This window comes from Lissotriton helveticus, chromosome 3_1, assembly GCF_964261635.1.
Source record: "Lissotriton helveticus chromosome 3_1, aLisHel1.1, whole genome shotgun sequence".
In the NCBI taxonomy this organism is placed as follows: Eukaryota; Metazoa; Chordata; class Amphibia; order Caudata; family Salamandridae; genus Lissotriton; species Lissotriton helveticus.
The window spans coordinates 300,291,631-300,318,292 of NC_136061.1; the positions used below are offsets into that span (position 1 = coordinate 300,291,631).

At 47.3% G+C, this 26,662-nt stretch overlaps 1 protein-coding gene across 3 annotated transcripts in view; it reads right to left on the reverse strand.

The window, feature by feature from the left end:
• The window catches only part of PRR11 (proline rich 11), a 309,219-nt gene that overhangs the window by 220,109 nt on the left and 62,448 nt on the right, over positions 1-26,662 (reverse strand). The window lies entirely within an intron of this gene.

Sequence of the window (26,662 nt, forward strand, 5' to 3'; positions counted from 1 at the left end):
GTCTGCTTTTTACAGACTATGTCTTATTTTCACTTGTGTCACGTCCAAAATTAAAAATATATTTTTTTTCATTGAGGCATATATATTTTGTTTCCCTCCACTGCAGGAAACTTTTACTAGACATCGATCATGACTTCTACATCTTAATTGAGCTTATTTGGCCACGACAACCGTGTGGGGGAGCCCTGCGCTTGGTGTATGCAGGTGCCTCCATTTACACTATTGTTAACTGTTTCCTTTCATCAAACCCCTAAACGGGCTCGTAATACACCATTAGGGAGCTGTATCCATGTGTTTTGTTATATTCCTACTTGGAGTCTCTTATCTATTCCCCATGTATCATATCCTACACCATAGGCGATCTTGTATGTGACATTGGGTATTGTTTGATGGGGCAGGCTTCTTAATTAGTAAATAAAAATTAAATTAATTCTTCCAGCAGTGGGTTTAGATCTACCACAATATATTATGATTGGCCAGTACCAACCCAAGTTTTCTTCATTGGTCACGAACATTTTATGACTGCAGCAATAGATCTTGCCTGTTGAGCCATGCACATCGTGACTCTGCCTTTCCATTTTTTATTAGAACTTCCCAGGTGCTTTTACCACAACACCTAGACCAGGATGCTCTGATTTCACATCCTTCAATTCTTGGATCGTGATTCGACTTTCCGGATTTCTTTTGAATATGGTAAGCGTTTTTTGCGCTTTTGGGGCAATAGTCTTCATTATCTTGAAACACACGGGGAGGATCCTGTTAGACTTCATTTTAATTATGACCAGACTCTTGGTTCTATATCAGATGTCACATTCGCCATTTTATCTGCTTTTGCCTTGGAGCCTTCTTTAACAATGGTTTGATAGCGTTATGTATATATCTCATCCATCAGGTTCCATATCTTAAAATCTACATGTTTGGACAAGCCCCTATGTGACACACGACGTTAATATTACGTCCTGCCTAGGTTAGTTATCATGTATCCATTTTCATTCACTTTCTGGGCATTTGGTGTAGATTAATATCACCGCTTGCGTTGTAACCGGTTTTCACCTCATATCGGTGTCTATTCATTGACTTGGTGCCACCGGTACCTTTCACACTCTTCAATTCTTGCATTTTACTTCATCACTTGCTATTTCTTTTTCCTTAACATCCTCTCACTTGGGTTATCTCCTTCTCCTCTCTTTTTCTTCTTTTCACTGTTAGGAGCACTAATGTATAGTATATGTCGTGTTTTAGGCCCATCTTTTTCTTTGCTACTGTTATGTTATATATTTTCTTATCAAACTTGTATTATATGATATCCTTTGTCTTATTTCACAGCCTTGAAAAAGTCTTAAGTACTTACCTTTAGTACTGACGAAACACGTGTCTGCTGTCTTTTTGTCAAGTTTACTCCCATGGATTTTTTGAATAAAGAACATGAGAATCTGAACGTTCTTGTTTATTTGTGATGTCCAACTACTACTGTTATCGGAGAATTTCTATCTATTTGTGAAACAACCAGGAGACCTACTAGTCTGCCCTTGTACACATGTATGTTAGGAATGTGCTAGATTTGACCCTCTTGCTTCATAAGCGCTGCGAGGCCTCAGGGTAGTTACGCGCTATACAAATGCAATTTTTCATTTCATTTCATTTCATTTGTATTTTGCCAATCACTGATTGTCATTGAATCTCTCTTGGTAGTGGGGGATAGCGGTCTATGCAGCACTCCGTCTTCGCAACTGAAGATTTGTTACCTTTCCAGTATTTATTATACATCTAATTGTCATTAGTGAATGTGCGGTCTTTTCCTTTTGGATACACCACTACCGTCTTTCCCTTTCTAGTAGAAAATGGAATGTAGGCTATCATTTGTTGTGGACCATTGAGAGTAATTAATATGACATTATATAACTATCTCTCTTGACCATTTAATAGATTGCACCTGCAGCCTATTGTCCAACAAGATATTAATATATCTGTATGATCTCTCAAACAAAAAAACTAGTGGGATGTGGTCTATATGCTTTAACAGTGCGCCACCATTGTGATGTAACTTGACAAAAACGGTAATGTTAATCCATTTGCTTGCTAGCAGATGTCTCACTGTGGTTTTATGTTAGCTGGTCAGGTTTTAAAAGGGCACCATTATGTACATTATTTACTAAAGTGGCATTCACTAAAACAAAGCGACAGTCAAGATAATGACCTCTATACAATTATTGGCGATAAGATGGGATTTTTTTTATCCCAATGTCTATAAATAAATAAATGACCTATCAGCAAGTCTTATATATATGAATACATGTAGCCACATAACAAACAATTGCTGTGTCGCGCTGTACATGTTAGCCTCTAGACCCCCATATAAATCGTGACTAAATTTAGTTTTGGGCAAGACAATGCGATTCTGTCGCAATGGTTGTCTCGCGAGTCTGGGGTGTGAAGATTTGAATTTGGAAGCTCTTCCGTTGAGCTTGAGTCCGTCAATATGATGATTCTTTTCAATATAAGCAAATTAGGTATAATGTGAATTCACATAGGTGAAATGTGCATGGCCGTAAGATAACAAACTTGACAATATGATACTAGTATAGATACGTCCCTTGGTATCAAGATATCCATAAGTAAGTACATTCCAAGATGGCCGCTGCACTTTCCGCAAAAAGACATGATCCATTAAGAGACGGAACATTCGGCTAGTCCCATTTCGATCTCCAAACCTCTAGATAAAACTGCCTGGTATCACAAGCCTAGCCTCTTGCGTTGTCCTGAATTGTGGTGACCGAGAGAGGTGCCTTGGTGTTTCTCGATAGGTAAGAGAATCGACGCATATATAATATGAAACTGTGGGACACGTCGCCTGTAGGGCACACCCGTTCTTACAAAGTTTATTCCTTTTGTTGCAGGCTTATTGAGTGGCCGCAAATTCCTTTAAATAATCTGAGGACACGTTTTTCAAATACATACAGTAGGTATTGCATACCCTCTCTGTTTGTGTCTTAAATTGTTTAGTGTACGCCATCCGGAGTGAGTGAACAGGCACAGAGACTATTTTCTCTGTTACAGATTTAAATCACAGATTTCTACCCCCTCTTAAACCAATAGGCGAAGAGTAGACAAAGCGGATCTAACGGGTATTAATTATTAATACATTCATGTGCAATACCAAAGCTAAACATCTCTTAATTATGACAACTGTTTCACAGCTTAGATCAAAATAAAGCTGCACATATACACCCGAAATCTGCATCAGTTGCACTGTCGTTTAGGTAAAGAAACTTTGTTCTTGGTAGACAGCCCGCTAGACGTCGTCACTGCTGTTTGGTGATAATTGCCTATTGGATGAATTAGATACAATATGCGCTTATATACAAACTTGTCCTTTTATTTAGGCCATTTGCCAACACTGTGACTGTGCAAGAACCTCATTTTTCTATACGTCCCGCAGTAAGGATCATTCGAACTCAGGTAAAGATCGAGTCTGAATATGATAAACAGCAGTTATGTTGGTCGATGGGTTTAATAGCAAATAAGGAAATGTGTTAATATGGCAAACTTTCTAACCGAATATCTGCGGCTCATATTGAATCGTATGCCAACTGATTTTAAGATGTATATGGCAACAACGATGGCCAAATTTGCTCACTTTTGACTACAGGCTGTAAGCAAACTGAGTCACGTGCGTGCAAGTATACCTCATGTAGAATTGTGGCAAGCCGATGTTACGGTTGCTAGAAATCTTTTGTCCCGGTTGCTAGTAAATGTACTTTATGTAGGAGCCGCTGAGCAGCCATCACAGTGAAAGTAAATATAATTGTAGTAATATTTAAACAATTTAGCAATACAGGGCTGAATTAAGTCATACAACCTTTTTTAAATATATGTTTTACAGCCTCCCGAACCCACTGAATAAAGAGACACAGCCCCCGTTGCCCACTGAATTTACCGGCAAGATTAAGGTTGCCTCTGAAACAATACTGAAGGTATCGAAATTTAAGAGAATATATCTCCCTGCAGGGAGTGTAAGGAAAGCTGCTATGAAAACCACATGCTTTGCATGCTATTATGCTCAATGCTCTAATAGGAAAGCAATTTACACAGAGCTTCTTGGTAAAACTCTAGATTTGATAAAGTAGTTAAAAATTTAACATAAGCCTGCTGGGTGTCTCCATAATGAAGGGAGATGGAATATAGTAAGTTATGTGTGATAAATGAAACCTCAAGTTTGCAGACTTGCTGTGTGACACAGTGTAATTTTAACATGTAAATCAGAAGAATATAAGGTTGTTAATATTTGTTTTGATTGTAAATGTATTTAGGGTGTTATATGCTCATTGTTAAGCTCCATGAGATGGACAAAAATATAGACGTTTTCTAATAATAACTCTATATTATTTTTAGGGTCTTCAGAAATTATTATTTGTCCTGAAGATGGTCTCATCGATTCATCAATAGAGACCGAAACGTCGACACACGTTTTATCTTATCTAATTGTTAAATCAATCTTAGCAAAGAAGAAAAGCGTATACAATTGTTTCAAAGAAGTGTTTTGATTTATTTCTATGATATATGCTTCTTGTAACATTGTTATTTATTCTGTACCCTTTTTAATTTCTATAGTGTATTAAATACAAACTTTTTTCATATACACCCGCACTATTTTTTCTTTAGTTTGATCACATATTGTGACTTCTCTAGGTTAATTGAGCTTTTATTGTTACATTGTTGCACCATTGACCTAAATTGTGACGGGTCACCAAATAGAAACACTCGCCTCTGTGCTGTTAATTAGTACAAACGAAATCCCTTGAAGGTATCTTCACCTTATCATATTCATTGCCCGAACCCTCAAGGGTATATTGGGTTGCTCGCTTTTTTTGTTATTATTTCTGGACAGATGGCTGAGAGTCTTTCTCCCCAGAACAATTCTCATCCTGCTTTGTCACAGAACGAGCCCACGGAGTGTTGAGCGCAAAACCTCCTCCGGGGTCAGCTCCACAACCAGTAATCGCCAGGTTTCTGAATTATCAAGATAGAGACATACTACTTGGGGAAGAGAGCCGTATGGGAGAGACCCACTAGGAAAACTCTAAAATGATGGTGTTCCCAGACTATAAATGTGAGTTTCAGAGGCAGAGGCGCACCTTTGACTCGGTCAAAACAAAGTGAAGGGCCCACCAACTACAATATATGTTGTTATTTCCGGCGAAGGAAAGGCAATTTTCTTTCAATCACCTGAAGCCGTCCCGAAGGGTGGAAAGAGGGGGACACATGAGCCAGCGATTCGCCTTAGCGGAGGAGGCAAGACCCAAGGTCAAAAAGACCGGGGAGGATCCCACTGCAGAGCCCGCATATGCCAATAGGCATGAGTCACAAGCAGGATGCAGGAGGCCATGAGGCCAAACGGCCTCAGAGTCAGTCCCACAGAGATTCAGGAGAGAGGCTGAAACATCGGAATCATAACCTAAATATCCTGGGCTCGCTGCTCAGAAGGATAGCCATGAAACTGCACGATATCCAGAAGGGCTTCGATGAAAGGGAGCATCTGAGAGGGAGTCAGGTGAGACTTCGGCAGGTTGATAGTGCACATCAGTGAGTGCAGTTGAGGGAGACTACTGTCTGGGGCGAGCCGGCCTTTAACAGCCAATCATCGAGGTAGGGGAAGACTTGAACCGTCCCCCCTCCACCTCCACCCCCCGCAACTTCTACAGATGAGCTACAATCTGAGGGGCGTCGGTAAGGTCGAAAGGGAGCACGGCAAACTGGAAGTGCTCTTGGCCCACTGAACTGAAAGTAACGCCTGTGGGCAGGCAGGACAGGGATGTGGAAAAGGTATCCTGCAAGTCTAATTCCACCATCCAGTCTCCCGCGTACAGGGCAGACAGGACATGGTAAAGCATGAATATTTTGAACTTCTCCTTCAGGAAGAGGTTGAAAAGGTGCAGGTGTAGGATAGGACGAAGTCCTCTGTCCTTAGGCACTGGAAAGTAGCGGGAATAACAACCACAACCTACTTCTGATGCATGCATCCCCTCTATGGCTCGCTTGGCCAAGAGAGCCTTCACTTCCTGACAGAGCAAGGAGAGATAGTCTTCCGTCAGCCAATACTAATTGGTTGGCATGTAAAGCAAGGCAGTCACAAAAGGAGAGGAGTAGCCCCTTTAGACAATCTGAGGTACCAAGCGGTCTGATGTCACAGATCGCCAGTGGGCAGGTGATGATGTATTCTGCTTGCCTCTGGGTGCCCATGAGAGTTGGATGGCAAAATAAAGAGGCTTGGAAGCAGATGCTACTGGGTTGGTGGTAGACTGGCCAACTCTTGGCTACCTGTCCCATGTGGTTTGTGGGACCTGTGTTCTCAGACACGAAAAGGCTGTGGAGGCTGGGAAAGTATTGGCATGGATGGAGGCCCCTTCCATGGCAACGGAAGGCGGCCTTGGGGTGACAAGTGCCAAAGACAAGCCCAAGGACCTGGCCGTAGCTCTGCTGTCCTTAAGGCACTGCGGTGCTGAGTCTGCATTCTCTCCAAAAAGGCAAGAGCCTTCAAAGGGCATGTCCATGAGGGAAGCCTAGACAGCCCCAGAAAATCAAGTTATTCTTAGTCAGGCATGGCGCCGCAAGGCCACCAATGATAAAATCACTCTGCCTAGGGAGTCCGCCATGGCAAGCCCACACCTCATGGTGAACTTAGCTGCATTTCTCCCATCAGCAATCTGGGTGAGTATGGCTTAAGTCACCTCGGAGACCATAGGTAGCACTTGCCTAATGAAGTAATTGGCCAATAGGCAGTGCTAGGCTGATGGAAGAGAATCTTCTCTTACCAAATGTTTCTAACCTTTTGGAGTCCCTATCCAGTAGAGTAGTAGGGAACGCGCCAGGGTTAATCCTGGATGTAGAGGCTTAGACCACCAAGCTCTACGGAGTGGGATGCTGGGTAAGGGAACTGGGGTCCTCAGGAGCAGGATGATAGCGGCAAACAATCATCCTATGAACAGAAAACCCTGTGTAGGGCTTTGACCAGTCCCCAAGTAGAGGTGACTCCTGACTGAAACAACTCTGTCAAGATATTCATCTTGACTGCCACCATGGGTGACTGATGGTCCAAGACCTCAGCTGCCCTACGCATTACCATTGCAAAGGAGGCTCCCTCCTCATTAGTCACAGTAGGAGGAGAGACCAGACCAGTGTCAGGTGAGGTGTCTAACCTACAGGTCCCCACTAGTTCCTCGTACCAGCTGTCCTGTTCCTCATCGGAGACCTGGTAAGCTTAAGGGTCTAAAGACCTCTCCCTCTCCAGGCCTATCAAACAAATAAGGCATTGGCTCTTCTTAGGGAAGCATGGGCACGTGGGCATTGGATGACGCCCATTCGGCTCTATGTTGGAGTCTGGAATAACAATGAGGATGTTGCTGGGGGTGTAGGCACTGGAAAGGGTGTGGATCCAGTAGGGGCCCTTCCAGGGCCCATGGGGCCAGAGGGCACAGCACAGGGGCCAGGCCGCCCTAAAATATAAGGCGCATGGCCTCATAGACCTCCTTCAACTGGGTAGGGATCGTTCCAGCACAGGGAAAGTGAGGGAGGCAGAGCGTACCTGGGTTCAGGTTTGGCTGACTCGCGAGGCCTGGAGTGTCGACTCCCTCGCGTCTCTACTGCGGCCTTCGACAGGCACAGGGAAGTCAAGGACCTCTCCTACTTCTTGGATTGTTTATGCTTGTGGGACTTACCCTACGACTTGTGGTGCAATGACAACAACTATTGGGATGGACTGTGCAAATGGTCCTGCGACCTTCCTCGCAATCAGGACCTGGAGCGTCAAGGAGTCGACTGATATCGGTCAGCGAGGAACTTGAAAGAACGCTCCATCAGCACTGTCAGGTGCCTGGCGTGGCAAGTCCTGCAGGTCTTGTAGTCATGGTCGCACTCCAAGCACCACAAACACGCCAAGTGGATGTCTGTCACTGACATTTGCCTAGGACAGGCCCCACATAGTTTTAAACCACGTTTTTTGGGTGTTTGGGTGACATACCTCACATCAGGACATTTCTCATAAAAATTTGCCAAAACTTTAAAAAAAAGCCAGTCAAAAAGTGTCTGAAGAGTAGCTCAGACCAGATCCATGCTATCTGGTGTGGAAAGGAAATAACTGATGCAAGCACGTCGTGGTGGCACCTATATAGGTACCACGCATGCAAGTTCCTGCGCGGAGTCGAACTACGCCACCTACTGGCGCACAGGAGTACTGCTCGAAAATCTTCTGGATCTAGTCTGACACCTGGGGAATATTTTAATGTAAGGAATCTGTGGCTAAAAGTCTATTAGATAGCATCTTGTTATGTGGGAGCAAGTTCTTTGAAGACGCAGAGGCTTGCTGGAGAATCGGTCAGGAGATTAGATGTGGCTTCCTTCATCAGAAGAACCAATTCTAGTACATTTGAAGCCTTTCTGATGACTGTAGAAAAGTAAGTCAGCTCTGCAGAAGGTGGTCTCGAGGTGCATTCCATCCCCACTTCTGGAGAGGTGTTAAAGCCACTAGCATTTTGAAGGGTCAATTAATCCGCCGGGTCAGCGGAAAGAATCAAATTGGCTTTGTCACTGTAGTCATCATCATCATGCTCAATCATTTGTGGCATTTGTATGTAGTCACAGTCCAATCCGAAAATAACGTCCACACTTCACAAACATCAATCCCATAGCATGGTTCATGTCTGAGAGTCCTATCTGTACTGATATCCTTTTTTAACTTCTGTACTTGACACCTGGAGTGCATTAAATAGACTTAGTTTGATATATGGATTCTAGAACCGGGGCCAGTGTTGGCTTCAGAGTGGGAGCTACTGGCTTGGTTGTGGGCACCACTAAGGTCAAAACCTGGGCCAATAGCATGCCTTGAGCACCTGGGTTGGAGAACAACCTTGCTGCGTTACCCAGTTGGAGGCCCCATCAACTCCATGGGGACTGAAAGCATGTTATAGAAAACTGATCCTCCAAGGAACATGGCTAGCATCACTTGTGTTAAAGCTGACAGGCACCAGGTCAGCACAAGAAACTCTGTGTATGGTGGATAGAGTTTGGTGTCAGAAATTAGAGGTGAAGCCAAGGCTGACGTCAGTTCTTCTGTTAGAGGGATGCCAACTAACTCTTGCTCAGACGAAGACTCCACTGGTAGTGGGGAGTGCAGAGCAGAGGAAAGGGATAGGCTTACGTACACCTCCCTTTTTAGGTCTCGCCTAGTCAGCACTTGCGCTGTCTCTTCGAAACATACTGTATTCAGGATATGTGCATAAAACTCCGCCCACTTTCCACCCATCTTTTTAATTGTTTCCTATTCCTGTCAGTTGTAAATGGTGGCTTTTGACTGGTCAATAGGCTTATTAGTCCCTCCTTAGTAACCACCTTGTCTCTTCTTGTCCCCTCCCATGAGAACACTCCCAGTTACATGTGTTGTTACTCCCTAGGTCTTAGTTACAGCTTCAAGGGACAACTTTCTTAAAAGGCTTCAGGCAGGACACACACTTGGTCCTAAGCTAGGCTGGCAGTGCTTACTTCACTCACAAGAACATCTCACATTTATACAAGACCGTCTATTAATTTCCCTTCATCAGCTCCACACAGAGTGGAACCTAATCCGGAATGAATATAATAATACTTTTGTCACATTTCAAAGCTACAAATGTTCTATATGGACATAGCTAGTTGAATGTACTGGTGGTACCGTCTTGCATGCAATGCATGATGGGTAGGGTGGATTTACCATATCTTCTGCAGGGTGCAGTACCATATGTGGCCAAAAGAGGGCCCCTGGGACCCCTTTTGGCCACACATGGTACCCCACCCTGCAACATGTCTAGATAAAACATTGGATTTATTATGCCAGTAACTCCAACTCCAACAAATGCAATACCAATTGCATTTCCAATGCAATAGGTCTTGAATTTGTTGAAGTTAGAGCTGTCGATGTTGGAAATGACAATGTTTTATACTTTTGCTATTTTATACCATTGGCAATAGTGCAAACCAAATATAATAATTCCACTACAAATAGAAACAAAACTAAACGTTCTGCCCCATTTGTATAATTGTCTCCTGTCCCTGGTGAGGAATGGGTGAGAAAGCTGCAGGCAGAAGATATCTGCATCAGAAATGTGTTTTATACCAGATGAGCCATAATTTGCTAAAACACACTTTATCTTTATTTTAAGATGGCGGGCTGAGAGGACGCTCACATCGTGTGCTCCCGAGACCCCGGAGCCCCTGTGCCGCCTAGCACCGCTGATCTCCCCCAGATCGGGCGGCGAAAGCGGCCGGAGCAAGCGGACGAGCGACAGCCCCACTTTGAGCCCCGGGGTCTCCTTGTTCATAGCGGCGCTGTGCCGGAGCGACCCCCGGAGCTGGGTTGGCCTACCACGCGGCGGAGAGCTGTGGAGTTGGTGTCCGGATCCAGTCGGGGGTCCGACGTGGAGCCTCGGTGACGACGCGAGGCCAGGCGCATCAGAGACGCACCCTTTGCCAGTGGCCGGTGAGACGGTCGGACGGAGTTTACCGGCCGGTCAGCGACGCGCCGGCTCCCGGACGGAGGTGGCGGGTCCGGCGAGGAGCGGCTACGACAGCCCGGGGACCGGGCAGAGCGGGAGGCCTGGGCCCGTGCACTGCCTTTCGCGCCTTCTTTCTGGAGCCCCGCAAGATCAGGGGTAGGCGAGCAGCTGTCCGGCGGTTCGGCGGAAGCCCCGGTGACCCCATAGGCGCCGCGAGGCTGCACAGGAGCGGCCCCTGAGGCAGGGGTAGGCCGCCGAGCCAGCAGAGATCGAGGGCAGCCGCGGACCGGGGCCCACCGGTGGTCGGAGGTGGGGCCCCGGCAACACTAAGGAGGGCAGACAGACTTGGTGCGCACTCGGCACATGCCGCCAGCGCGGCTGTGAGACCAGAGGCCCCGGCGAGACAGCATTGCGCCGGCCGACGACCCAGGGGGCTGGGCCGGAGGGGAGCTCCTACGCCAGTCCGGGGATTGAATGGGCCGGAGGGCCTGTATCTACGCGCCGACCTCGGTGCCTCCCCCAGGGCCCCACGAGACCGGGAGTGAAGAGAGGAGGTGGAGAGACACTCGGAAGAGCCTCGCTGTTTATGCAAGCGACGAGTGACCCCCACCCCTGCCACGTTTCCGAAGAGATCCTTGCTGGGCCTGTGGCGTGGAGGTGACGAGCGGCCTGTGGACCTGACCACGGGGGGAGCCCCTGCCTCCTCGCCATTCTCTACAAGGGCACGGGGCCCGACCGCTGCACTGGGCGCCCCCAAAGGTGGCATCCTTGGAGAAGCAGGACACGCCTAGCCCCTGCATCGTGTGCCTTTAGACTGTGGTGAGGTCCGCTGACCTCGTGGGGATCAAGCCCGCGACGCCTCTTGCTGTGGTACGGTGGTGGCGATCTCGACTCCTACAGACGTGCTGTGCAGCGGACGCTGGCCCTGAGGTGAGGAGGGTGCCCTGACTATGTGGTGCATTGGTTCTGGCTAGGAAGGGGCACATCGCACAGTCTTCGCCTGTGGACTTTTCCTTTTGCTTTACGGAGAAGGGGGGGTGCCTTGCGGCTGGAGAGGGACTGCTGCGCCCATCCTAGAGGCGACACTCCTGAAACACAGGTCGCTCTCCGACTGGGAGTTGTCCGACACGAGCCGCAGCGGCGGGAGCCTTTGCGTGACTCTCGGCCATACGGCATCCAGACATCCGGAATTCTATAGGTGCCCTCCCTGTTGCGGCGAGCACCCCCCCTCCGCGATGGCGGGCAACAGAGGGGGAAAGAAAGGAGACCGCACCTTGCCGGAGATGCTGGGCAGGGGGGCCCCACGACACGACAGGACTCAACCGGCCCGAGCCCCCCGGCTAGCTCTCGAGGAGCGGAGGGAAGGGAGCCTCCAGTAACTCGATCTTTCCTGGAGTCGCTGTTCGGCACCCTCAGGGAGGACTTTCAAGCATTGAAACAGGAAGTGGCCGGGGAGGTCCGCGAGGTGAGGAGAGAGGTCGACTCCCTTGGAGAGCGAGTGGCCACCGTGGAGGAGAGTAGCCACTCCCGAGATGAGGAGATCGCGCACCTGCAGCAGGAGGTCGTTCGGCTCAGGGACCAACAGATTGATCTTCAAGCCCATGCCGAGGATCTTGAGAATAGGTCCAGGCGCAACAACATCAGTGTCCGGGGCGTTCCATCCAACGCAGAGGGGGAAGACGTGGCCGCTTACCTAAGAGACCTATTCCGCGACATTCTGGACGAGCCCGAAGATTTTCCGGTGAGAATTGACAGGGCGCACAGAGTGTGCCGGCCACGGCGCGCCTCGGCGCCGCCACCAGACATACTTGTTGAAAATAGCAATGTGTATGTACATAAGCGGCGTTCATTTGTGTTCACTGTACCCCTTGTTGTAAGCAGAACGGATATCGCTAAAACACTGACTGTGTTATCCCGCTAGCATAGACCCATGCACACACGTACACGACAGCCATTTTAGGTATCATGGTCTCCTTGTTCACGATCGATCATCGGCACACTTCCCTGACCCTGCAAGCTTCCCCCATGCACCCTGACCGCCCCCGCTCTCACATGCACAAGTCATGAGCCCTCCCCTATGACTCTGTCTCTGAGAATCACACCCCGCGCCTGACCAACACCTCCTTTCCTTCCATGAATACCCCTCCTTTGATGACCCCGACCTCTGAGCCTGAATGTCTGCACGGACCGCTGGTCATCCCTTAGCCCGAGGATACAGTTTATTGCCCACTACTGTATGCACTCGCTTCTCTTGAAAGGAGCCACTATTGATCATGACCACCCCACCCCCTGAGATTCGACCAGGCGCACACATTCCAAAGGAATCAGCAGAACACTCAGCTGCGTGACAGCCCCTCCTATTGTGTGGAGGATAAGGGCCCCTACTGTAGCCACGTGTTGGAATATCTTCACACCTCACAATGTCTTGATTGTAATAAAGGATGTGTGTGCCATAAACCCTGTGTATAAAAGACGAAGCCTCAGAGAAACTTGTTAGAGCACCTCCCGAAGACACTATGCGAGTGTCCCAAATGACATGCTCTCCTCATGAGAAATAAACCTTTTTCCTTGTCTTCCTGCTTCCAGTGCCCGTCTCTTCATTCGGTAATTATTTATGATGGGAACCAAGAGGCTCCTTGCGCCAGCAGCCTGGGCATCCGGTGCGTTATGGGCTGACTTTTCCACATACTGGCCTTCCTTCCGGACTTCCCTTTGAAAGAGCGGATTCTCCGCGAGGCACGGCAGCGGCAGCCGGTGAGTTTCCGAGGGCATCAGGTGGCACTGTATCAGGACTTATCCACGATCACCTTACAGAAACGCAAATCATTTAAAATCGCCACTGACTTTTTGAGAGAACATGGCCACTTACGCAGTATTCCTGGGGCCATCCCTTCAGGCTCATTTTCCGCTGGAACGGGACTCTGCATCAGCTTCGGTCCCTTCAGGACACTTGCGGAGTGCTGGGAATCACAGCAACGGATGAAGACGCTCCCACGCCTCACCGTCGACGCAACACCAGGGAAGGATGGCAGACAATCCGAAGGCGGCGATCCACCACCCTGCCTTCGTGACCCGACTCGCCCACAGTCCGAGCAGAAATGGACAGCGCTATACGGGAGGTATCCAGAGACACGTCGTCTGGAGATGTGGCCTTGATGGCCTAAGCATACTCCGGGGGGAGATCTTTTTGGCCTCATCATCACTGCAGGTTCAGGGGTTCCGGGGGGGAAGGGGAGCTGCGGGGGGGCGTAGGAGGTGGCTGGACGTCCACTCGAATAACTTACCACAGACTTGTCCGACACGGACCAGACTGGGACAATGGTGCTCTTTGACTGGTTGGGGTTGAGGTTTGGGGCGGAGGGGGGGATGATGGGGGGGGCAGTTCGCTAGAAGGGTGGAGGGGGGCTGGGATTCGGGGTTTGTGCTGTGCGGTTTTGTTTTGCTGGTGCGCTTGCTTTGTCTACACGCCATTTTTACAGGGCTCGAGATACTGTATTGTATGGTTGCTGCTTTTGACACGCCTTGCAATACCATTTCATGCTAATGTCACTTCTGCCGCCCTCGGGGGGGAATTTGGCTCCTTAAGCACGGTCCCTGTAACGGTCTCTGATGGCCTTTGAGATAGTTACCCTTAATGTGAAAGGGCTGAATAACCCAGTCAAGCGGAGAGCGGTGTTGTCCCTCTTAGAAAACACCCAGGCCGACATTTGTCTCTTACAAGAGACTCACCTCCTACCCAGAGACTGTCGTAGGAAGAGGTCGCCGAGGTTTCCTGTGCTGCTCTTCTCTTCGGGGACCACCAAAACAGCTGGGGTTGCAATCTTAGTGTCTAGGAAGTTTAAAGGGGAGATCTTGCATAAGGTGGCCGAACAGAAGGGGAGACTGCTGGCATACAGGGTCAAGGTGGGAGGTCTGTTGTTTACGGTAGGCTCGTTGTATAGCCCCAATGATCACCAAGACCGGTTTTTACACTCGGCCCTAGAAGATATAGCGGCTACCCCCGACAGGCACATAATCATTGGGGGAGACTTGAATATGGTCTTTGATTCCTCCTTAGACAGATCAGCGCAGCGACGCCCACAGTCCGGAGAGATCTCGCAGCTGAGTAAATCCCGACTGAGAGACCTCGATTTACATGATTTGTGGAGGGGCCTTCACCCTTCTGTTCACGCCTACTCCTACTACTCACACGCACACAAGACCTACGCGAGACTGGATCATCTTCTGGTGTCGGGACCGGTCTACGACTTGGCGACAGCTTCCGACATAGGGGTTATTACACTGTCAGAACATGCCCCGGTGACGGGCACATTCCGACTACCGCTGGTACCTCTCTCTAGAGGGGTCTGGCATCTTCGAGATACCGTGTTGCATACACCATCGGTTGTAACGCAGATACGAACCTCAATCCGTGAATTTCGGGAGCACAATGATAAAGACGATACCACCCGGGCGACGCAGTGGCCCGCCTTGAAGGCGGTGCTGCGCGGGGAATTTATCGCCATTTCCTCTGCGGAGAATAGGGAGAGACAGCAAAAGAGGGACGAGCTTACGGGCAAGGTACGGGAACTGGAACAGGTGCATCGGAGGACGGGAGCGCCCAAAGTCTGGCGGCAGCTCAAAGCTGCCCGAAAGCTTCTTTCTGCGCTAGACATGGATAGGGCGGATTTCGCAGCGCTACGCCTGCGGCACGCGTATTACACGGGTGGCGACAGGTGTGGCCGGCTCCTGGCGCACAAGCTCCGAGTAAAACACCAGGCCCAACGGGTTAAGGAGTTATCGGTTTCCAATGGGGCGACGGTCAAGGAGGATGCCCAGATTGCGGACGGTTTCCGTCAATATTACGCCGACCTGTACGCGGGCGAGACTCCCTCGGAGACGGCCGAGACGGCATACCTCGCTTCGGTCGACCTCCCCGCCCTGACCCTGGAACAGGCAGAGCACTTGGAACGGGATATCAGGATCGAAGAGGTGGTTGGGGCCATTTCCTGACTCAAGCTGGGAAAGGCTCCGGGACCCGACGGATACACCCCACTCTTCTATAAAACGTTCTGCCCAGAACTGGTGCCGCTGTTGACGCGGCTCTTTAGCTCCTTTTCTGAGCCGGGTGCTATCCCTCCCGACCTACTCCGTGCGACGATTTCGGTTATCCCCAAACCGGGGAAGGCTCGAACGGAGTGTGGTTCCTACAGACCGATCTCCCTATTAAATGTGGACCTTAAGCTCTACACTGGGATTTTAGCGGCACGTTTGGCACCCCATCTGCAGGGATTGGTGGACCCGGACCAAGCGGGGTTTGTCCCCGGTAGGCAAACGGTGGACAATACTAAAAGAGTGGTCCATGTCCTGGAGAAAGCTTCACGTATTCCAGGGGAACGAATGCTGCTTTCGATTGATGCGGAAAAAGCATTCGACCGTGTACACTGGCCATACCTAGAGAGAGTGCTTTGCAAGTTGGGTATAGGTGAGAAATTTCGCACCTTAGTCTTCAACTGTTACAAACTGCCGTCTGCGGTTGTACGCGTAAACGGCTGCTGTTCTAGACCATTTACGATCGAGAGGGGCATCAGGCAAGGGTGCCCGTTGTCACCGCTGCTCTTCGCTCTTTACATGGAGCCGTTCGCCCAGAGGATCCGTCAGAATCCGGATGAGACTGGTGTCCAAATGGGAAGGTATACTCATACCATTAGTTTGTACGCGGATGACGTGATCCTAATGCTTGCAGACCCTAGGAAGGCACTCCCCGCTTGCGTCGCCGAACTGGAGGCCTTCGCCGCCGTGGCGGGTTTCAAGATGAATATGGGGAAGTCGGCGGTTCTTGATATCTCGCTGTCCGCTGCCACGAGACTCAAGCTGCAGGGACGCTTTCCCATGCATTGGTCTAAAGACCTAGTCCCCTACTTGGGCTTACTTCTAGCACCCTCTCTGCCGGCCATGGTGATAGCCAACTATAGGGCCTTAAGTAAGAAAATCAAGGAGGAATTGTTCCGCTGGAGCAAAGGCACATTGTCGTTGTTAGGACGGATCGCCGCAGTGAAAATGACTCTTCTACCGCAGGTACTGTATCTGTTTAGAGCCCTACCGCTCCAACCGCCGAAAGGTTGGATCCGACAGGCTCAGGCTGACATCGCACGATTTGTTTGGCAGGGCCGCAAACCCAGACTCAAGAGAGCCTTGTCCACGCTGGCACCTGAATCCGGGGGGCTTGGCGTGCCGGATCTACTCAAATACTATCAGGCCGCGCAATTGCGGTATTTCGTGGAATGGAGCAAGTGGGAATCCGATAGGCACTGGCTGTTTCAGGACCAAGCGGTGGCGGGCAGGACTCTGCAGGAGATACCCTTCATGTGTAGGGCTCACCATCCCCCCCAACCTCTATGCGTCCTTTGTCACGCAGGCCCTGCTGCGAGTCTGGGACGCCGTGTCTGATGTGCACGGGCTCACCACCTTCCCGTCACACTTTACGCCACTGGTCGAGAATCCCGATTTCCAACCCGGGATGGAACCTGGAGCATTCGCGCTCTGGCGGGCGGCTAGATGCAGCGCTCTGTTTCATATTTACGGCCCGGAAGGCGCCGTACCATTTCAAGATCTCAGACAGGAGTACCACCTGCCCGAGACTGAACGAATGCGATATTTGCAAGTCCGCCACTGGGCGCTTCATCCGCAGGTGCGGAACCTGGCCGACCGGAAGCTTACGCCCTACGAGATGTGGCTGGCGACACGCTCCTCGGATTCCAAACTTATTTCCGATCTATACAGACTCTTGCAACCTCCCCCTTTTCACATATACAACCCCGGAAGGGAGCGGTGGGAGCGGGAACTAGGCAGGGAACTGAGTCACACGGACTGGGACCACATCTCCTATCGGGCGCGCCATTCTGCATACCACACTGGGCTCACTGAGGCTTTCACTAAGATATCTACGTATTGGTACTACACACCTCAAAGGCTGCACGAAATGAATCGCAACATTGCAAACACTTGTTGGCGTGAATGTGGGCAGGTTGGCACACTTACACACATCTTGTGGGATTGTTCGCTACTGACCCCCCTACTGGAAGGAGATCCTAGATGAGATAGACCAGTGCTTTGACATTGAATTGCCCCGCTTCCCAGCCTATGTCCTGTTAGGGTTGCCCAACGGCTTGATGTATCCTCTGAAATCCAGAAAGGGTAGGTTGATAGCGATCGCCTTGGGTTCAGCGATTCAGAACATACTCATCTATTGGCGCACCACCACACTTCCCACTATTACCGGCTGGTTGCATAGGTTATGGCATGTTCTGGGAATGGAGAAGCTGTCCCTCACGGTGGCGGGGGAGGTGGATAGGTTTGAGGAGCTGTGGCAGCCTTTCCATACCTTACTACAGTCAGAATTTAAGGAAATTACTTGTCCCCGATATCTCAGGCTACTTCGACTGACATCCCGGACCGACCTACCTACCTAGCATGCTTAATGGGACGGTCTGATGCGGGGGGCGGATGCCCCGAAGGAGCGGAAGGAGGGTAAAACAACCGTGCAGCGCGAAGGGAGGGGGATTTGGGGGGAGGGCTTGGAGGGAGGGAGTTGGGGTAAGGGATGTTGGCTTTTTGAATTTGTCGTCATCACATTTTACATGCCGCTACGCTCTGAGGGATGCTATGATTGTACTGGCTGACGACGGAAGGCGCTCCTGGAGAGCGAACTTTGCGCTACTTCTTTGAGACAACTGTATTCATTTGTTTGTATTGTCTCTCACAAATTTGCAATAAAATGCTTTAAACCTAAAACACACTTTATCAAACACGCCCTCCACTGTTACTGCTGCAAACAGTAAATTTCCCAAAAAATACAGGCAAACATTGTCTAGTTGATGGCAGAGGAGCCTGCCTAGAAAAGACAAAACCGATCCCCAAGACTGGTGCATCCTATCTTATTGTACTGGGAGGATGCAATCACATCACATCAGCATGCATTATGTTTTGCTTGTTTCCACTAAACAGCAGTCATATACCTCTACCACAGCTTCTTCCCTAAACCTGCTACCGTTTCACTTCTGTGAAAATTGTACACTTTTATTTAATGTTCTAATGAGTCGCGGGCCCCCTGAGTAGGCTTCGCAGACCCCAAGAAGTCCACGGGCCACAGGTTAAAAAACACTGCCCTAAACGTTTCTGTTCAAAGTTTCAGGCCTACCACTATAGTCCGGCTTGTCTCACAGGGAGGGTGCGGATTCATCTTTCAGAAAGAGTTCATTCTGTTACCAGTTATTTGAAAAGAGTGGTGAATCATGACCCAAGAGTTAAACCATTTTGGATGGGGTATTTTCGAATAAAGGTAATTCCTGGCTTGTAGCAATCTAAGGTTTTCCAATACGTTATATCCTGCAAGCAAGTAACAGATGTCATCCCAGAAACAGCAATAATCATTACACCCAGGATGATTTGTATGATCAAAGACCAATCTTTGTCCATTTTTGTGGCACCCATTGCAATCTGAACCTGGCTAGTGTAGTGTTTGTCCTACTAAATCAGTGGAATAGTTCAGGCAAGGATATGGTTGAAACTTGTCCAAGCTGCAGCAGTTCATTCCAAACTCAACCACAAAACTCAAGAAGCTGCCCTTTCAACTAGATGAAAGTCTAGTGAACAACCACAGTACAATAGCAATAAATAACAGGAAAGAAATGGTTTTTTACCTTACCAGTTCACTTTCAGTGGAATCTCCACGGAAATAATGAGGACTGAGTAGTCGCCACCCACTTGTGGAAATCCCGGAGCACTTCTTTCAGTGTCACATTTTTACAGTATCTTCACCTTACTTCAGAAAGGCCAGGATGTACATGTGACAAAAATGTCAACATTTGCAATCCTAAGACAGGCTATATTGCCAATTCCATTAATGTTCTTTAAAAAATGGAAGAAAAAAGCTCACAGCTTTTAAAAGTCACTAATCTTAAAAACGCCTTCACAAGCCCTTTTTGCTTTCTTTTAAAGTGAATGATAGGGATGGATAGGGCAATGTAACTGCCGGGTTGCAGCACTGAAACAATGGCATTAGTATACTGTGCCTTTAAGGGCACCTCGACCTCCAGTGTCCTATCATGCCCTGCCAGTGGCTGCTTACAGAGTTCTTCTTAGTACAGTAAGAAACATGGATAGAGTTAACAATGCAATAACATTGAGGAAGAGGGAGGTTTGCTTATATTTTCAATCGAGTTTCCCCTGAGAGAGAACTAGGATTACAGGTAATAAACCATGCATTTTCTTTCAGAGGATCTCCATTGATAATCATAAGCACTGAATAGCATAGCTAGCTCATCCCTCAAAAACCTGACAGGGATGAAATAACAAGGTATGATATTTAAGTGAAGAGATTTCCTAGAGAGACCTGCTGTACTTGGGCATCTGCTTTCACATCCAAATCAAGGCAATAGTGTCTTCTAAAGATATGAATACATCTCCAAGTTGCAACCTTGAAGATCTCAGAGACTGGAATATTTCTGACTAATGCAGCAGTAGTTGCTGTACCAATGACGGAATGAGCTTTAGGTTTCCCAGGCAAATAAGGATTTGTTGGCTTTCTGGTAATAGGATTATTATGAGGGGAAAATCCATCTAGACATGGATTGTTTAGAAGATGCAAATCCTGTTTGTAATGGACCATAGTTTACAAACAGATGCTCTGATTTTCTCAAAGGTTTACTCTTATCCCGTTACAACTTCAACACCCTCTCATCAAGAATGTGGAGAGAGCTCTCTGAAAGAGATGTTGTGTTTTGAAAGATGGACGTGCAGGAAATAGTTTGATTGACATGGAATTCTGACATTACTTTACAGAGGAAGTTAGGATATGTCCTCATCACAACACTATTACTGTGAAACACTGTGGAAGGTGTGGGGCAACACAGAGCCTGTATTTTGCTAACTCTACGTGCAGAGGTTATAGCGACCAAGAAGGAAGCATTCCAGGATAAGTGCTGAAAGGTAAGCGTTACGTATAGGCCTAAAGGGAGTACCCATAAGGCAAGAAAGGACAATTATTCAACTTCCACAAAGGGGATGATCTCTGAAAAAGTATCCATTTGTCACAATATTCAAAAATCATTTGTTGCTGGGTATTATATGTTTCCACTCTTCCAGGAAAGATGCTATGCTTCCCTACTGGAGTGGGTAACGGAGGACGGGGAACGAGAAAGTCATTGCTTGCCACCAGTGTTTGGTTTAGTGTTGACCCCCCTCTGCTTCTGGATTGATGCCTGTACTGAGGCAGTTGTTGCTGCCCTTGAGGCCAGTGAGGGAAACCTTCTTATGAAAATATCAGCAGGCAAAGGACCATATAGGAATGTCTAATGTACTCCCTTTTTCTCCAGCCCTACCGCCCGAAGAGTGTTGAGTCCTGACTTTGTCGGAGGCATTTCCTCATGAGCACAAGACTAAACAAAGTGTTCCCTAAAAAAAAGAGAGGTTCATGGTCTGGTGTTGAGATTCAGACTACAGCCCTGACAGCCATAGCTAGGATGAGCGGCATAAAGCTAAACAGTGACATTATAAGTGAGCTGTTAAGCTGGAGATATCCGCTATAGCACTGTTGATCTGGATGGATACCTTCATGCCCTCGTTGACTATTTGCATCAAATCTTGATGTCCGTCTCTAGGTAGGTCTTCAATGAACTGCTGACTAGAATCCCAGAGTGACATTTCATATCTTCCAAGAAGGGCGGGCATGCTCACTACCTTCATAGTAATAGCTGAAGTACTGCATACTTTTCTGTCCACTGAATCTAGCAACTTACCTATCAGGAGGTACAGTAGAAGAGGTGATTGTGCCATGAAGTTTTGGGGTTGCAGAAACAATGACAGAGTCCGGTGTAGGATTTGTACAAAAAAAATAAAGGATCCTAATTTAGTGTCCTGTACTTTACCTGTAGGCGGGATGATGTAGCCCTGACAGAGGCCAGAGTCAGGAACAAATCCATTGCTGTTTCTATGAAGCCTGGAACCAGAGGCAGTATTGGTCTACAGACCGATTATTGGTGCAGTGTCTAATTTATTGCCACCCTGAATAAGAACCTACTAGAAGATTTTAATATTGTCGACAGGGGAGATCCTCACTGTTGGGGAGTCTGTTAATGTAGGATAGTAGTGACCTGAAGAAGTGGCCGAGTGATGTGATCCTGACGACCTCAATCAGAATGGAGAATCCTGTCTTTGTCTTGAGAAGGAGTGTCTAGGAGATCTTGATCGGTATTGATGACTTTGGGATCCTGACCTAAATCTTCACCTAGATCTGTTGTGAGGTCTGGTATGATGTGATCGAGAGCTGGAGTGCCTCAGTGGAGGTGCCATGGCACCACTGGCGAAGAAGACTGTAGTGTCTGACAAGGCATGGCTGGATGATTTGCTAGTGGTATTACCGCTGGAATTACCAGTTGTGGTGGAAGAGTAGATTCCGCAGGAGCTGGAGGAGTTGATGTAGAAGGAGTGGTACGTGGAGAATCTAGTATGAGGACTGGAGCAGCCGATCTAGAGGTAGGCTATGGAGAACTCATAATCCGATTATAATGGGAGCCTGCGAGATTGCATGTGTGTAAGCCATTTCACCATCTTCTTTGGATTAGTGGAATTATGTCTCAACATCGATCCATGCCTCTATGCTGATTTTGGCGTCGACTAATGTCTTATCGTTGAAGTGCCTCTCAACATTGACAGTCTCCTTCTCCTCGGTGTTGTGTGCGTCCTCGATGTCCAACAAGTCCTTTAAGGCAAGCAAGTAGGTGCTGTACCTCTTCTCAACAGCAAATGGTGACGTAGTGTCTCACCAGAACTTCTTCATTGGCATCTTCCCCTTGTGGAAGTCCACAGTGGGTGAGATAAGGGCACTGTTACAGGATCAGTCTCTCCTCGCTACTCAGATGTCTCTCCAGCCAGGCAATATTGCGTTCATCGCTCTACTTGGCAATGGTGGCAAATTTTCTTTCTTTCAAGGTATACCTGGAAAGGTTCTTGGAGTGATGACAAGTCTGGGGATCATGTGAATCTGGCAAACAAAGTATAAAGATCCTGTGCGGATCATTTGTTTGCGATTTTCTTGTCACATTCTGGGCATTTTGGAAAATGGCATGGCATTTTGCGATAAAATAGAAATAATCCCTGTCAGGGCAACATTAGAAAATACTCCTTGCTGTAAAGGACATTGAGTGAACCACATTAAAACTGGTTTGGGGGAAAATTCTTAGAAAAAAAGCCTTTAAAAGGCAAAGCCCTGCTTAGGGATCCTGTCAGCAGGAGCCGGAAAAAAAGGATTAGGTTAAACGGCCACCTGCAGGGCATGATGGGACACCGAAGGCCAGGGTGCCCTTAAAGGCCAGTGTGCTAGTCTCACTGTTTCAAAGCTACAGCCTATGTGGTAGTGGTGCGTTATCCTTCTATATCATTCACTTTAAAAGAAAGTAAAAAGAGTTTGCGAAGGATGTTTTAAAATGTCACTTTTGCTTATTTTTAGTGACTTTTTAAAACTAAAATTAATGAAACTGGATTATACCCTTTCTAAAGGCTGCAAAAGTTTACTTTTTTATCACATGTACCTCCAGGCCTGTCCGAAGTAAGGAGAAGATACTGTCAAAATGTGACATTGAAATAAGTGGTGAGGTACTCGTGGACGGGACAACTCAGTGCTTAGGAATATAAATGGAGATCTCCCGAGAGAGAACTACTAGATACAAACCTATTAAGAATTAAAACGAAACGTCGCTGGACAAAACACATTAGTTATGTGAAAACAAATCTAGAACCAACTGGGTAGAAATATACAGAAAAAGTTATTTATACAGACTGTCAGTTATAACTAGCCATGATCTGCCGCATGTCAACAAGCTTCTGCTTACAATTTATAAAATAATGCTAAATTCACAATCGCTGCTTGACATTACTAATATAAAATGATATTGAAGTAACATGGCAAACTTGCAAGTCTCCTCCTCTATATATGTTTGGCATATCTCAAAAAAAGCAAAAAGCAGTGCCATGAAATTTCCATGAAATGAATTGTTGGACCAATGGATGGTCCACCTACCATGTAAGGACGTTAACCCCTTCTAAGGTAACTAGTCAAAAACTCTACTGATCCCAACAGCTGGTCAACTAAAAATAATCCAGAACCGACATATCAGCAAGAGAAACAAGCATTGGAAATGCAATAGGTCTCGCATTAGGAAAGTTTGAGCTATTAGTCTTATAAATTACATTTTTTTTATTTATGTATTTGTTAAAATAGCTAAATTAATAGCTCTGTCATTTACAATGCCAATAGTTATAACTTTCGCAAATGTGACACCTATAGCATTTGTAATGCAACATGTTTTTTATTTACGTGACTTAGATGTATTAATATTACAAATAACAATGGTTTTTATTTTTTTTGTTAAATTGTTAAATACTGTATTTAATTTGTAATGGCAATAGCTTAAACTTTTGTAAATACCTTTTGTGAAGATTATATTCATTGTTTTTTATTGTGACGAAAATCCAAGAACAGAAGTGAAATATTAACATCTTTTTTGTGATTTGCAATAAGGCTTGAAAGCTTGAAAACAGCTTGAAACAGTGTCGCCTGTCGTGAACTGAGGGCTATAACTCACTGTGTAATGCACTATGTAAAGGCGACCACAAAATACAGAAACTGTGAATTGAACTTTACAGGTTTGAAATTTAAATGATTCCTTTCTGAGGCCGTACATAAATAATTCATATGTGGGAAAGAAGGGTGGTGGTTGGTGTGGTGTGCATGTATAATAGAGATTGTTTGGAATGGATACCGGGAACGCAGCAATTAATTTGAACCGGTGGTTTCCAGGGCTCAGTACGGGCACTTTATTCTCAGTGTCGGCGCTAATGACAGTTCACACATGGTGGCGCTGTCTGTTTAATTATAAGATGAGAGCAACAACAGTATTTAATAATTCAAAATACATTGAAAATGGCAATTGAGACTATTCCATGCCATTCGTATTGGGAGTCCTGGAATAGTTTGAATTGTTACACTTGTAACATTGCAATGTGTTGTAGTTGTACTGGTACTTTTATTGGCAGTGCAGGCTGCAGTGGCATCCAAAGAAGGGCCCTGACACTTACTTTTTTTTCAAATATAAATTACGCACTAGTTTCAATAACAATATAGAATTATGCAGAAAAGGAGGCATCTGTGTTTTTTTCAAATATAAATTACGCACTAGTTTCAATAACAATATAGAATTATGCAGAAAAGGAGGCATCTGTGTTTTTTTCAAATATAAATTACGCACTAGTTTCAATAACAATATAGAATTATGCAGAAAAGGAGGCATCTGTGTAAATTTAAGATGATACAGGGGAAGCAGCGAGGAGAGTGCTCTGATTGTGGAAAACAAGCAGCAAGGAGAGAGAGAGAGAGAGAGAGAGAGAAAGAGAGGGAGTGGGGGAGAGAGAAAGAGAGAGTGGGAAAGAAAGAAAGAGAGAGAGTAGGAGAGAGAGAGAGTGGGAGAAAGAGAGAGAGTGGGAGAAAGAGAGAGAGTGTGAGAGAGAGCCAGTGGGAGAGTGGGAAAGAGAAAAAGAGAGAGAGAGTGGGAGAGAGTGGGAGAGAGAGAGAAAGACAGAGTGGGAGAAAGAGAGTGAGAGAGGGAGAGTGGGAGAGAAAGAAAGAGAGAGTTTGGGAGACAGGGAGAGAAAGAGAGGGAGAGAGAGAGAAAGAGAGAGAGTGGGAGAAAGAGAGAGTGGGAGAAAGAGAGAGAGTGAGAGAAAGAGAGACAGTGGGAGGGAGAAAGAGAGAGAGAGTGGGAGAAAGAGAAAGACAGAGTGGGAGAAAGAGAGGGAGAGTGGGTCAGAGAGAAAGAAAGAGAGAGGTTGGAAGGGAGAGAAAATGAGAGAGTGGGAGAGAGAGAGAAAGAGAGAGGGTGGGAGGGAGAGATCGAGGAAGAGAGAGTGAGAGAGAGAAAGAGAGAGAGAGTGGGAGAAAGAGAGAGAGTGAGAGAGAGAGAGAAAGAGAGAGGGTGGAAGGCAGAGAGCGAGGACCCTTTGATCGCTGGTGCACGGGAGTATCAGATCTGAGCTGAGACTTTACTCTGGAATATATTTGTTCATTTTGTCCCGGTTTTTAGATCCCGATCTTTACATTCAGATATAATTACAGCAATATTTCATGCACTTTGTCTCCGCACTTCAAGGATAGCAGTGGTGATTTGATGCATCTGATATTTGATGGCACTTTTTATTCAGATGGTTCCAGGAGACGACGTTGGTATTATGTGTGATTTCTTCTAATTTTGAACAGGGGTCGCATCGCACTAATCCCGGTCTCAGAGATGAGGAGAACCTCAGGTATCTGACCGGTGACAAGATCATTCATGAGTGAACTATCGGTTCTGAGACATAGAACAGAAGGAGAGCCAAGATAGCGCTGTTGGTCAGAGTGCACGGGTGCATTTGAATGGCGCTATGCGCAGGGCATGGCCGTGCCTGTGAAAGATGACAAACAGGTGACAAGATCATTCATGAGTGAACTATCGGTTCTGAGACATAGAACAGAAGGAGAGCCAAGATAGCGCTGTTGGTCAGAGTGCACGGGTGCATTTGAACGGCGCTATGCGCAGGGCATGGCCGTGCCTGTGAAAGATGACAAACAAGCAGATCATAGATGGAATCGAAGCTGTACCGAGGTGGGGGCTAAAGGAAACCAAAAGAAGTGAACAGTTGCAAAGGGACAACAAATACAGTCAGATGAAGGGCAGGGCGACAAACAAGAAAGGAAACAAGACGGAGGGCATTGCTGTGGGGAGGGGGGGGAGGAGAAATGCACACGGCGGGCAGGGGAGGGGGCGGAGCGGGGAGAGCGGCATGAGGGTGTGAAGCAGCCGGGGCCTTTGAAGTGAAGCTAAGCTTCACTTCAAAGGTGTGGGAGGAGTGTGGCTTTGGGAACAGATGGCGATTTGATGATGTGCACGCGCATTTTAGGTCAATGCGCTTGCGCATTGACCTAAAAGCGCACGGGCACAGCACCAAATCGCCACAGTTAGTTAAACTTTGTTTAAAGCCCTATAGTCTCGCTTCTCTCAATGCGCATGCGCATTGATAGGTCACGAGACCTAAAAAGGAAAATGTTGTGTCAATGTTGAAGTCCGCAG